Genomic DNA, 14,070 nt, shown 5'->3' with positions numbered 1-14,070 from the left:
TGCATCACGGTCTGTATGAAATTTATGTCTTCAGATGTTCAGCGTTCTGTGTAGGAGGAATGAGAGTGTGGTGATTTTCTTTGGAGCTACACACGTGTCATTAAAAAACCTGTTTCAGCTTTCATCCAGACTTTTTTCCCTTTTCGCTCATGGATGACAAACCCTTTCACTCCCTGTCTCTCTCCTGCTCGCCCTGACCTTCATTATCTCTCACTCATCTCTATGTTTTTTCCCTTTAAGTTGTCTTGAAGATAGGGATTTCTACAATCCCCAATAATTTCTCATATCACCTCGACAAATATCTTGCTTTTATATTTAAATCACATGTTTGCATTTATTTGTTGCTAAAGCCAAAGCTAATAAATATAACTTTGACAAAACCTACTAGATTGAGTATATCTGAAGCCTCAGATCACTGGTTACATAAGAATACTCCTCTGTGCCACATTTTATTATTCTCAAGACAACTTTGCTGTATTTTCCATATTAAAATTGGATTAGACTGCTGCAGACCATTAGGCCTCTTTCCTCTGCCACCTTTCCTCTCTGAACGCGGGACGGTGATGCAGTGAAAACAAAAAACAGAGACAGCAAGAGAACAGCCTCATTGTTCAAATGAACAAATCTGTAAACCTTGTGGGGGTTTCAAAATTAGATAAATAAGGGTGTCGCGTAAAATCTATTTCATATCTGCGTCACGGTGGAGTTTTTAAAGTCGTGGCAGAAAACTGTGAGTTGGCAGTTCCTTTTGCTGGCTTCCTGCTGTATGTGTGTGAGGAGGAGACTAAGTCCTGAGACATAAATATTCCTTAGAGGAAGTACACAGGAATTGTACGTCACGTCACGTCTAAACTGAACTATGTCTAAGCTGCATTTTAGGCTGAACCGAACAGTTTCTCAGCTGGATGTAGAAAAAGCGCAGCAGCCGTGGCTTGGTGGGTGGTAGCTGGTGACGAATGCCAAGACTCAAACTGTTGTGGCTGCAAAGAAGGAAGGAAGTCTTCATCGGCTTTAGATGAAAATAAATACAAGGTCAACAAGTAGCTTGTGCGGTGACAGTGTAAAGAGCTCAGTTTCATCTGCAGAATAGGTTTCGCAACGTTTCCTGTGGCCAGTTCGATTCGATTTTTCGGAAGTTTCACAAAGCTTTACTTGCATTTGTTGGTGGACATGTTAGAGACAAAGATCGCGTGTGAAAGGGTTGTTTCAGCTGCATTACAGAACAGAGAAACAAGCACAAAAAACACAGTTTCTCACTTGTTAACTATGTAGATGGTTTTTGCTTAAATAGTTTACTTGATGCTCCCGATAATCTACACCAATGCAATTTCCTGTATTACCAATGCACTACATAACAAAGTGAAGAATAACTATAAATCTTAAAGTCAGCGCTAGAATGAATTACATTCATGATGAATTCTGTTCCCGTATTTGGGTAGAAGTAGTAAATACACAGCACGATGTACTGAAAGTATGAAAAGTAAGATCCTTATGCAAGAGAATGGCGCCCGTCAATGTGATATTTTAGTTAATATAATACTGAATGATATTATTGCATTGATTATTAGTGGTGCATTCACGTGTTACCAGAATTTCACTCTTATGCTTTGTCGAGGTGGAGCTAATTCAAATAACTTTAGTTTTATAGTTTAGCAATACATCATAAGTTAGTAGAAAAAAATAACTAGCAATTATCGATTAATGTAGAAAAGATTGAGCAGCAAAATGTAGAAATACTCGAGTAATATCAAGTTATCAATTTCACTGTTAAATGTTAAAAAAAATGAAGGGATCCAAAGATAAAACAGATTAATTTAAAGATATGCAGAAGACACAGTAAAGAAAAAAAGTATTTAGGATTTAAAACTACTTGACATGACAAAGTTTTAAGCCTTGAAGTCGATTCCTTCACTCGGGAACATTTTGCTCCTGGACTACGCAGCTCTTTCAACCTTGTTTTTCTGTTCAGGTCCTGGCTCCTCTCACTCCCTCCATGTGGGTCTATGAATGAGTCACCAGCAGACATAACACAGGTGAGACTCGACCTGTGGGGCCGTCCACGTCGACCTCCAGCTCAATGCACCCTTTGTTACATCGGGATGAGAAAGTAGTGAAGGTAATCAATGAAGACTCCTTCCCTTCTAAACTGCCTCTGTTAGTTAGTGCTAAAGTTGGATTAGAAAAGTGTTTATCTGTCAGACTGTAGAATAACATTTTATAGGCTAGTGCAGTTGAGGAAATGGGCATTAAGCCGCCACACACAATGAATTCACACTTTTTTTATAGATTCATGTCCATGTCAAGACACTTGTAAAAAATCCTATTCATAAAATGCTCATAAAGGCAACGCAGCAGGTGTTTGCAGGTGTTCTTCCGGTTTTAAAGCTTATATTTAGCTGTCAGTGGCTTCCTTCTCGTGGATAATTGCTAAAGCGGTCTGCGTGATTGATGTCCCGCTGCCCATTTAGGCTCCATCTTTGGAGATGGACAGTGATTTGAAGCACTTTTTTCCGGGCAGCGAGCTCTAAAGACAGACGCTCTCTGTCTGTGGCTGGCGTTGGCCACGGTTGCCAGTGGCTGCTGTGCAGGAGACTGGAAGCGTTTGAACATTTCAAGGAGGAGAGACTTCCACACCCTCCGTCTGAAATTACAAAATTACTGACTGCTAGGAATTCCCATCATAATTTATTTTTTCTACAAGTCTAAATCAAGAAGCGTTCGTATGGCTTTAAGGCTCTCTGGCAGGGAGTGGAAGCCAGAGGTGAGCGTTGTTATAATAAAGCCTTCCACGGTTCCTCTTTGCCTAAAAACAATACGCATTCCACACGCTCGGACACCGGTTGTTAGCCGTCGTGTGGTCGTTGTGTTCTCTCACTGTAATGAGCAGTATCTAAATGCAGAAGCAAGGCTGACCCCACCGGACTGGAAACCACAGGATTGACAGGAACGGGGCGTGTGTCGGCTGCATGTGCACGTGTGTGTTTCTACAGATTTCTGGTGTGGGTTTATCCACAGACTTTGTAGGTTTGGAACACTTAGAAGCAAAAATACTTTACATAAAGGACCCCAAATCATCCACCAGTTAGCCTGTAATCATTAATGTAACGTGGTCACTGTATGTGGGTCATTCAGGCATCTGGACCATCTTTATCCACCGAACCATCTGCACAAGTAATCAGCCCTCCCTGCTTCTCACATCCATTCATGCATTCCTCCCAGCTTTCACAAATATTCCTCAGGTATAATCTGATGATGACATGCATATTTCTATTTGCTTGTTTAGCAATTTAGAATAACTATAATAACATGGCATTTCATCCCCCGAGCACACTTCAGCAGAATCACTTTGCTGATTTTAATGGCAACATAATTGGATGAGATTGCATTGAGAAAGCCGAGCCTGTGCTTGCAAACCGCTGCATCATTACAGCAGGGTCTGCGAGGCGAGAGAGCACAGGGCTGCATTTGTTGAAGTCGTTCCCGTTTAGTCTTTTCTGGCAGGGAAGCGAGAACACAGTTCCTCATTGGATCAACAACAACAACTTCTAGACTTGAAAAACCTTTCCAGACCAAACATTCATTCCAGTCTGCTACAATAACGAGACCTGACTTAACGGCTTTTTTTTCAGCTGTGCATCGGAAAATATTACTCATAAGAGTTACTTCACTGACATTACTGTGAACCGCGATCATCATTAAGAAAAATCCACCACTGGGCCATGTGATGGCACTTAGTTAAGTGGAGGCACTTAAGAGAACTGTTGCTGCACCCCCTTGGCAAAACAGCTCACATGAAGAAAAGCTGCAGTAATGAATAAGACAGAAGCAGCCCTGTGATGTCGCTCTCACTTCTCATTCATATGCTGCTCTGAAATCAAACAATCAAACACACTTTTGATGCCATTTATGGTCAACCTTTTTTCAGCAATAGCCACTTGTGTGGCCACATGTGTTTATAGCCTGTCATTAACTCATTTTCATTGTTTGTGGCAGAGTCCGCCTGAAGTTGCCTTTCCATGCATGAGGGATTCACAGGAAGCGGTGCAGCATGTTACTGTAACTGTACTCACTGGTATTAGCCTCACTGTTAACTCTTCGCTCTCCCATGGCGCTGTTTGAGTCTAATTCATTTTACTGCTAATGCAAACCCAGCATTTCACGTTAAAAGCGACTGGCACGATGCTAGCGCTAAAGGCGAAAAAGTTAATAGAACAGATACACCAGCCGCCCTTCTGTTGTAATTCTAACAAAGCAGTTGCTCAGGGAGTCTTCCACACATCCAGCCTTTCTGTTATGAATTTCCCCAAGCCCAGCCCGAGAAAACCCTGGTGACTTTGTCTGGGTTATTTTCTTCGACTTGAGAGAGCTCCCTCCCGAGCCGCGGGGGAAATCGTACGACTGTTTTCACTGGCTGAGCAGTACCCCCCGTGACGAGTAAACTCACTTTGATGTGTAAAATCATCGAGCCCCTTAAATTCTCAAAGTCAGTGAGGTTGCCTACAGTTATTCCGGCACAGATTTGACATTGTGCATCCATTAATGGATGAGGCGCAGTCTTGCATTAATTGAGCCATTGAACTGCCATTTCTCCCTGCAGCGGAATGCCCAAAGGTGAGCTCTGCAAAGAGGGACAGCCATCCTAATGCCATGGTGTCACTCAAGTGCTGTTATCAGTGATAGCATGAGGCCCACCTGTGTATTCTGGCTGCCCCACCTTCCACCTCCACCTCCACGTGCACGCTTACACGCGCACACGTCAGGGATAATGCCAGCCTTCACATCCAGAGCAGGGTAACTATCGGTTACTTTGCCAGACAGCCCTGCCAAGCCCATAATGAGAGTCTGCATCAGTGGACGCAATCGCTCTGTACGGCGCTCCAGATGGGAGTTTACCGTTTAGCGCTGCGTCATCAACTATTACCCAGTCATTACAGGCCAGCGAGCTATTTTCATGATGCGTGTTTTCACTGTGCACCTGTGAAAGTACACCCACCCCCCTACAAACATACAGGAACACTGCTGTTTTTAATACATGTAAATCACGAAAAAAGCCCCAGAGACAGGCCTGATAAAGGCTTTAATGCTGTCATCAGCTGTGGCGTAAGCATGTGTTTGCTCACTGGAAACATGTAATGAGTGACGTATAACAGCATGGAATGTAATAATTCACAGTCCTGCAGATAATGTCAGGTAGACGTCGATGAGCTGGCTACATTTGACAGAAGGTTTATATATTTCGGGGCTGCTGTTTGTAAGAATGCTCAGTTAGTTTACTTGAATAAAAAAAACTGTCATCCAAAATTTTTTTAACCATTCAGCTCAGTGAAAGTGAAGATGTGACGCAAACACACTAAACTGATAGTAGCTGGGGCCTGTCTCACTGATGATGGCACCTTTTCAGGAAAAGCCGATCCAAGCATCTGTTACATAATAAAGGAAACACTGAACTTATTTTTCCACCAGCTGGTTTTCCAAATCATTCAGCTCCTGCCGACACTCCAGGCAAATCATTCTTTGCTTTATTGCTTTTCTAAGAAACAATCCACTGTGGAACTGTGAAAATTAATTGCCGACTATTCTTAAATTTACAGCCCACTTTTCTGTGCAGCCATGGCCATGTAAGCTTGCTGGCTTACCGGAATATATAGATCCTGTCATGGCCTGTAGTGAAAAAGCTCAGCACATACTCTGACGTGTTTGATGTGAACCAGAACAGATTGAAATGCAGATTATGTTCCTGGGCACACGGCTGGTAAGACTCAAACGTCCTTTTATGTGTGAAATAAATGGCTTTTGTGGAGTTTGTAGGCATAACTTGACAGTCGAAGCACATTTCCTTCTGTGTTTAAACTGAGACTTGTGTAACTTTTGAAAGAATGAATAACACAGTCCTCCTCTTACAAAGAAAAGCTGAATTCATAAGTAATAAAACACACCCTCGTTCAATAACACACTCAGGAGTTTGGCTGCTATACCCTTACTTAGTCTGGTATGGAGGCTAATGTCAGCTAATGCTAGCAAACTCTTGATAGATATTGCTATGAAACTAACATGACTGAGTTGTTTGTGGATGTCATGGCTCTGGTCTACTGTGCCATCGTTGCTCCAGGGTTTAGTACTGTCTGTTATCCTGTAATTGCTACTTGTGGCCATAGGGGGCGCTGTTTAGCAAAAGTCACAGTTACCCTTCACAACGCACCTAGTTTTTCTGAATGCAGCAGGTATAAGAACAAAACTGATTTGACCACAATATGAAATCTGTTGTGTGGAGGCTCATAATGCAGCTTCAATGTGCAGGGAGAAACAGCCATCAAGTTCACGGAAGGAGCAGCCTCCCTCACTGACGTTATTTTCCAGGTGACCTTTGACTTACTCTGCTGACTGACATCTTTAAAAAACTGGATAGTTTTGCCGTTCATCTGTTCATTAAAATACTGAAGCTTAATATCTTTTACAGTTGATTTAACACATGATCATAAAGCAAAACCATATTCCATATCTGTGTTTTCTGCAAGGGAGCAAATGCTTCCTGGCGTTCATTCCACTAATGTAGCCGTCACTGAAAATATGTAACGTGATTCCTGTCATTTCCCTCGTTCCTGACATTCCTGCCTGATGTTTTTAACTTTGGAATTCACCTTGTCATTTGTGTTCACGGTATCGAGCCAAAACTGACCAGTGCTCGCTCACACCCCTTCATTTGAGCGTTTGTGATTTCTTTTTACTCCAGTAGTTTATTTAATCTCAGAGGTGACGCATCAAAAGCTAATTCAGTCTTTTTTTTGGTTCTCAGAACTGAAGTTTCATAAGGTCAAACTGGCACAGACTATGAGGTGTTTATGGTAGCAAAGACTTTGTGCATGACTGGAGCAATTTCTACTGATAAAACAGGAAACACTTGAGGCTATACTTCACCTGTCGGCACCCACTGAGGAGAATCTGATCCCAGGTCACAACAATATACTTAGCGTCTAGCTATTAAATTGCTGCACAGGAACATACATCATGGTCTATAGAGAGAGAGATGTCCAATGTGCACAGGTTGTTTCATTCCAGTGTGTAATTCGCCCTCATTCTCTTCCATTACCAAGTTCACAGAGCAGGAAAGGTCAAAGGAAAAGTACTGGAACTATCTGGGATGATTGCTGACAGCTTCGTAGTCCTCTTATGCATATAGTCCTACATCTGTAAGGATGCAGCAAGGCATGAAAGGAACCCTGTCACACTGTCTCACTTTCAGCTGGTCCCTGTAGGTTTGGAGTTGTGATTGCGTAAACCAGACGGACATTTAAAAGTGTGGTTTTCTGCTGTGGCGACTCTCCAGAGGTGTGCTCAGCTCTAAATCCCGTTAACGGCCTCACTTCACTTTGAGAAAATCCGTTCAGCCACCACGGCTCCAAGATTCCCTGTAACCTTTTGAATTTCTGAACAGATGGAACAGATAAGGCAGCCTTATAATCTTTTTTTCCATTTTCTACTGTGTTGTGCTACTGATGGTGCAGCTGCGTCTTCCAGCAATTCAGCCCTGTCAAAAATTAGGAAACGCACAGTAGCTTTACAGCTAAATCCACCCAATCTCGGGTTATTTTGGAATTTGTCATTTCCAACCATTGGCCTGATCATATCAGAATGAAAGCAAATACCTGCAAAAGCGTCAGTGACCGATTCCATGAATGCTGAGGGGATTAGCTGCCAGTGTAAGAGATCTGGCATTAAACCTGAGAATGCTTCAAAGTCATTTCGCTCTGTCAGTCATTTGGATATGCACAGGATCCAGAGGGATTGTGATAAACAGCTGCTGAAAAGTCTGCAGAGAACAGAGAGTCAGATAGCACCTTGTGTTGTTTCTTGGCTGCAAATGTAAGCTTTTCAAAATCACGTATCCTGAGGCTAGGTCTGCAGAGATAGCAGGTCAGCCAGGATAAACACACTGAGACAAAGCATTCCTCCAGTGGGCTGGACTTGGGCAATCAAGAAATGCCAAGACCTCAACAAATCAGGCATTTATAACCAAAACGTATCCAAAAACAGTCGCATGTTTGTGCTTTTGAAACGTACAAGCTACACGAAAACGTCCCCGATCCAGTGTTTGGTTTGAGTTACAGTCAAAGCCATACTGAGCTGAAACGTATACGCCTCACTGGGCTGCTTATTGTTGAACCACACACAGCTTTTGTGAAGAGCCGTGATCTTGAGAGCAGTCGGGATCTCGCAGCATCCTAAATCCCTCGCTTTGTCTCCATGTCACCTCTCGCCTGCCAAAAGCTAAACAAATGAACAAAGCAGGACGAAAGCTCGATGCAGGCGTGGTGCGCTGGAGGCCCCTTGACTCACGAGATGTGAACCGCAGCCTCTGGAGAAGCGGGTGTTCGAGTCACACGTGTTCATACATACGCACAGGCACGGACGTCCTTTCGCACATCTTCTGACATTACCACACATACCCCCCCTCCACACACACACACACACACACACTGTAAACCTGTATAATGCTTGTAGTGCTGGCACAGTGCCATACATTCACTTGAGGCATGTCTGAGCCTGGACTTAAATCTCAGGACACGGCTACGGTTACCTGAACACCAAAGCTACATTTACATAAATGGTGAATGTTTGGTAACATGAAACTCAGCACAACACTGAAATATTTCTTTAAACTCCACCTTGTTGGCAAACCATGTGTCTCTAAAAGTCCTCGGTCACCCCGTGTGAGCATGATCAAGAAAAAAGGACCAAAAGTTCAAGTTTAGTCTTAAAATGTGATAGAAGCGAACCAAAAGTTGACACAAAAACCACAACAAAATACACTTTTCAAATAAAGCTTGGACTCAAGACTGCATCCCTAAACTTCTTATTTCCATTTCATTCAACCAGTGCATCCCTGATCGCCCTGTTATTGTCTAGGTGGGCAGCTGCAGACAGTTTAAGAGGTGACATTAAAGCAGGTCTTTGATGGGAAAAGGAAATGTCAGACAAATATGTCTCACAAAAGTTATAAATCTTGCCTTGCTGGGTCAGCCAGTGGAAACAAGCTGCTGGGAGAGGATAATCACAGAAGTTAAAAGCCTTTGGTATAAATCATTTTAATCAAAAGCAAATTATTGTTCAGCTTTTAGCCCTGTGTGTGTGTGTGTGTTTGTGTGTGTGTGTGGCAGTGTCTGTGCATTTGCACATGCAGTACTTGAGTGTGTACTATGTGTGTAACACACCGCTTTTCACACAAAGCCTAGTGGAGCCGACAGCACTGGCCCTAAAACTAAAATTGTTTGTGGCGGGGCTTTTTTAACAAATGTTTGCATAATGTGTTAGCATTTTCCACTTAACAGCTAAACCACAGGCGTGCATGGAAACGTGTACTTTATATAAACATCTCTGTAAGTTACGAAAGGTGGAGGATCATTTGCAAAGTTGTGCAAGAATAATACATCAATGATTAGTATATATTTTGTATTGTACACCCTACCTCGCTGATATAAAACATGCTGAGAGCACTTCAGCTAACAAATCAAAAGTTAACTAAATACCTGGCTGACATTATTGGAGCTTTGTTTGAGCTGTACCTGTGTGCTGTTGGCCAACAGTGCTACAGGTTTATGTCCATCAGTCGCACAGCGTTAAGGGGCAAAGAGTGTTAACAACTGCGATTCTTCGTGTAGCCGAGTGAGCTGCATGAGGGATCGCTCGCTGTTAAACTGCTTCGAGTTCATGTAGGTTTCTTCTGGAGCCCGGCAGATGTTTTCCTCAGTCCATGAGTCTCAGACCACAGCTATATAAAGACGGTATAATTACTGGACTGGTCTGAGCACAGCCTGCCATGCCCTTTCTGTCACACACACACACACACACACACACACAGATACACACAAACAAACAAGCCGCTCATATAGTTAAAGCATGAAGGCCTACATATTGCTCACGAAGGTCAGTCACGTTTAAAGGAGAGATTTGAGGAGACATGCAAGTACTCTCTGTTGCTAAGAGCTAGAAGAGAAGATTGCTGTGCTTGTGTGTTTGCGGTAAATCTGAAGCTATAGCCATCAGCCGGTTAACTTAGCTTAGCTTAGCATGCAGACTGGCCTGTTTGTCTACCAGCACCTCTAAAGCTCACTAATTAACATGTTATGTCTCATTTGTTTAATTTGTGCAAAAACCAAAGTATAAAAACAACACACTGTGGTTTAAATGGACTGTTTTTGGCGTTGCACAGTCACTTCCTGGACAGCCCCCTGTAAAACCACAATGTCCTGTGTTTACACTTGGAATAAAGGAGATAAAACATGTTAATTACTACGCTTTAGAGGCGCAGACAGACAGTTTTTTGTCAGTGTCGAACAGCTAGCTGTTGTGCTAAGCTAAGATAAGCCAACTGACTGATGGCCGGAGTTTACTGCGGAAAAAAAACCAATGATTATATTTCCCAGAATGTCAGACTAATTCTTTTTAAATGTCACAGTTCTTGTCTAATTTGGAAATTTTACTGTTGGTTTTGTTTCAATTATTATTGATTTAAGAGCTTTTCTAGTCATCTCAGCTTATTTTATCAATCCCAACTCTTCAGTTAACTTTCAAACCTCCCTTTAACGGGAAACACAGACAGTGTGTTTTTGCAGAAACTGATTGTTCTGATCTTGAGCTGATCCGGAGCTTAAAGCCTAAGAGAAAACTGCTGTTTTAAACAGTTTACAGTCTATTATGAGGCCGCTGGCTGCAAGGCAGTGATGTGATGTTCAGAAAATGTTCCCACACCAGTGGTGTGCTGTGAAGGAACTTTTTTTTCATGCATCACCTCAGCAGTTTTTGGTCGCCTCAAGGTGTTGTAAATTCGTTCTCCCATTCTAAGGAGGATTACCGACTCCACTTGACTTTGAAGCTCGAAGATTTCCAAAACACGGTTTGACTTCAAGGCTCCTCTGCGAGTTGAGGGGTTTTTAATGAGGGGATTTTCAGTTTGACCAGCTATGCAAGACTTGGGTCATAGATGGTCGGCTCCCGTAATCAGGCCATCTATCACACTTTTGTACCTGGAGTGCTTCCCTGGCTCCTTCACTCCCATGGGACTGATACTGCACAGCGCTCAGGCAGTGCTCTGTTTTATTCTGCCTCACATACAGGAATGTGATGCACCCACAGAGACCACGGGTGCACGTGTTAATATAGGGTGACACAGTGGGTCAGTGATCAGCACTGTTCATGTTTGACCCCATGCTTCTACCCAGGCTTTTAACTTCACACAAATCAAGTGGATCTCTTTACCTCACCATTAATATGAATACATGGGTGACGAAAACGTGTCTACAGTGTTCCCAGCTCCTTGCCCAATGCATGCTGGGATATCTTCAAGGCCTGAAGAGGATGAAAAAGAATAGTTTGACATTTTCCAGATGAAAAGACTGATGCCACTGTCATTTCTGTACACTAAATACAAAGCTAAAGCTATAGCAGGCGATCAGCTCATCTTAGCAGAAAGGCTGGCAAAACAGCTCTTCTATGTCAAGCTGCTGCCAATAAATGAATTCACACGCCCGTGCTCTTTGTTTCTGCTCCTGCTCTGTTAATCCTTTCCCTTAAACAACCTTCAGCTTTCGACTGAATCATAAAACACCCTGAATTCAAGTCAGCTGACAAACTGAGCCCCACATTCACTCCATGTGAGAGCAGAGCAGCCTTGGCTTTCACCGCCAGATATTTTTGACAAATGTACCACAACAGACGCACGAAGAACACAGACGAGTTGGCACGCTGCGGGGCTTCGGCTGACGTCAGCTAATGATGCGCACTGTTGGTCCACACACTTTACGCTAACTACCGCTGTAGTATCAGGCATGAAAATGGAGGACAGATGCTGACATGCGCGCGAATGATACCACCTGTGGTTTCAGACTTTTCTTTCCGGTCTCTGTGTTGTTTCAGTGGAGGATGTCAAAGCCTTCGGTGTGTGAGAGAGCCAGTTCGTGGCAGACGAGTAGAGGAGGGCTAGAGGGTTAAAGAGAGGAGGAGTGAGTTAGACTGAGAGAGTGAGTAATGCACAGAAAATCTCTCAATGTTGAATGAAGATTTAGAAGAAATCTCCATAAATGAGTGTCAAGACTGATCTTTTTCAAGGTTTTTTCTTTTCTGGTTGTCTCAAAATGAGCTTTAAAGTGATTTGTTACTGATGATATGATAATTAGGCATCTGTCTGACTTCATTTTTTTGTTTTTCATCTTGGCCGCTTGTAAAAAACACACATTTGACCAGTTTTAGCCCATTTTTAAGATGTGCCACCTCATCAACCTTAGACAATTCTCACGGAAGGAAAAGAAGTTATTCTCAGATGTGCTAATGACACACACACCCACACACACCCACCCACACACACACAAACACACACACACACTCTCTCTCTCTCTCTCTCACACACACACACACACACACACACACACACACACACACACACACACTACCTTGTGCAACTGAAACACGGCCCATATCGCTAATGTTTTGAGCCCAGATTAGCTCTATGTCAGTTACAAATGACTCAAACGAAGTCAGGTGTGTGTCAGTGAAAAAATAGACTTATTACTTCAACTGGAAACAAGCAAGCTGAGTTAAGATTATACTGTATTAGCAGTACAGCACAAATTCATACTGCATACACAGGGAATAACTAACGAAGTCAGTCGACTATGGAAAAAGGAATCAAATAAGATTAATTAACTCCTTAGACAACACAGAATAGGATAACATTTAAAAGCTGGTGCTGTTTTTTCTCCACTACACAAAGGATTTATGAGAGTTTCTGCATTTAGCCCCAGGGGGGTCCAAGTTTGCACACATACATCACAAAAACCACTACAAAAGGATCATTTACCTCAGGAATTCAATAATAATTTAAAAACCCAACATCACTGAGGAAACAAAAGAATCCAATATAGTTAAAAGACACTAAATCTTAGATGGCGCAGAACAGGACTGAACAGATTTTCCTGTGAAGTGAAGTGAAGAAAAGTGAGGTGGATGGAGATGGATCGATGTGGGAGAGAGAGAGAGAGAGCGGCAGACAGAGTGAGTACATTGTGCTGTGGAGGGGTCGGGTCGTCTCGGTCACAGCAGAGAGGGAATCGCTGCTCAGATCAGCTCAGAGGCTGACAGCTCTCTGACAGGGATAAGAGGACTGCCTGTAAATAATAGGGGTTCAGACCTGGGGCACCTTGCTCCTTGACAAAGTGCTCATGTCTCATCTATCACTCCTTCCCTCCCCCTCTCTCTTTCTCTGTTACAGAGTTTAGGTTGTTTTTAGCGATATTTTCACGAGCAGAGCAGAGACATGAGATGTCCAGGATGGCTGGAATAAAAGAAATTTTCCATATGGTTGAATAGCAGTGTAAATTGGAATCCTTTTGGCCCCCGCCTGCGTCATCTCAAAGAAAAACATTCAAATTTCCAGGAAAATGAGAGGAAAGCAAAGTAACAGGCTTTGAGATAGATGACATCATTGATTCAAACTGAACATCTGTGGGCCAGACACAGCCCCAGCCTTAAAATAGATACCGTAGGTAGGAGGTAGGCAACCTGTAGGGTATATTTATTCACGCCTTCCAAAAGCAAATGCTTGTTTCAACAGTTAGTGTGCAGGTTCAGATCATTCTTGGAACGGCCACGGCTGAGTCATCTGAGGCACAGGTACAGTGTGGCCTGAGATCAGAGGAGGCGAGATACGATGAGACGCTGTTCAGTGAAACATCAGCGACTCTTTGGGGCTTGATTGGAGAGTAACATTTAGCAGTGCTCATTAATGTGACACGCAAAAAAAAAAAAAAGCACAATGCAGTAAACAAAGCTGAGGAAGTGGCTCAGAATTTACACTTTTATCATGAACAGGGGCTTCTAAATCAACATGTACCATCAGTGCACAATCAAGCCTACTGTGACAATGTGATCTGCTGTTGAACATTTGCAGATGTGCGTCCATCCGACTCTCACATGATCATATATACTTACAAGTTAGTTGCAGGATTGGAAGAAGTATTCACATCCTTCACTTCAGTAATTACTGTGAAAAAAACTTCTTTACAAAAAGTTGCCAAAATA

Source organism: Chelmon rostratus, chromosome 16 (assembly GCF_017976325.1).
Source record: "Chelmon rostratus isolate fCheRos1 chromosome 16, fCheRos1.pri, whole genome shotgun sequence".
NCBI classification, from domain to species: domain Eukaryota; kingdom Metazoa; phylum Chordata; class Actinopteri; order Chaetodontiformes; family Chaetodontidae; genus Chelmon; species Chelmon rostratus.
Note: the sequence above shows the minus strand (reverse complement) of the source record.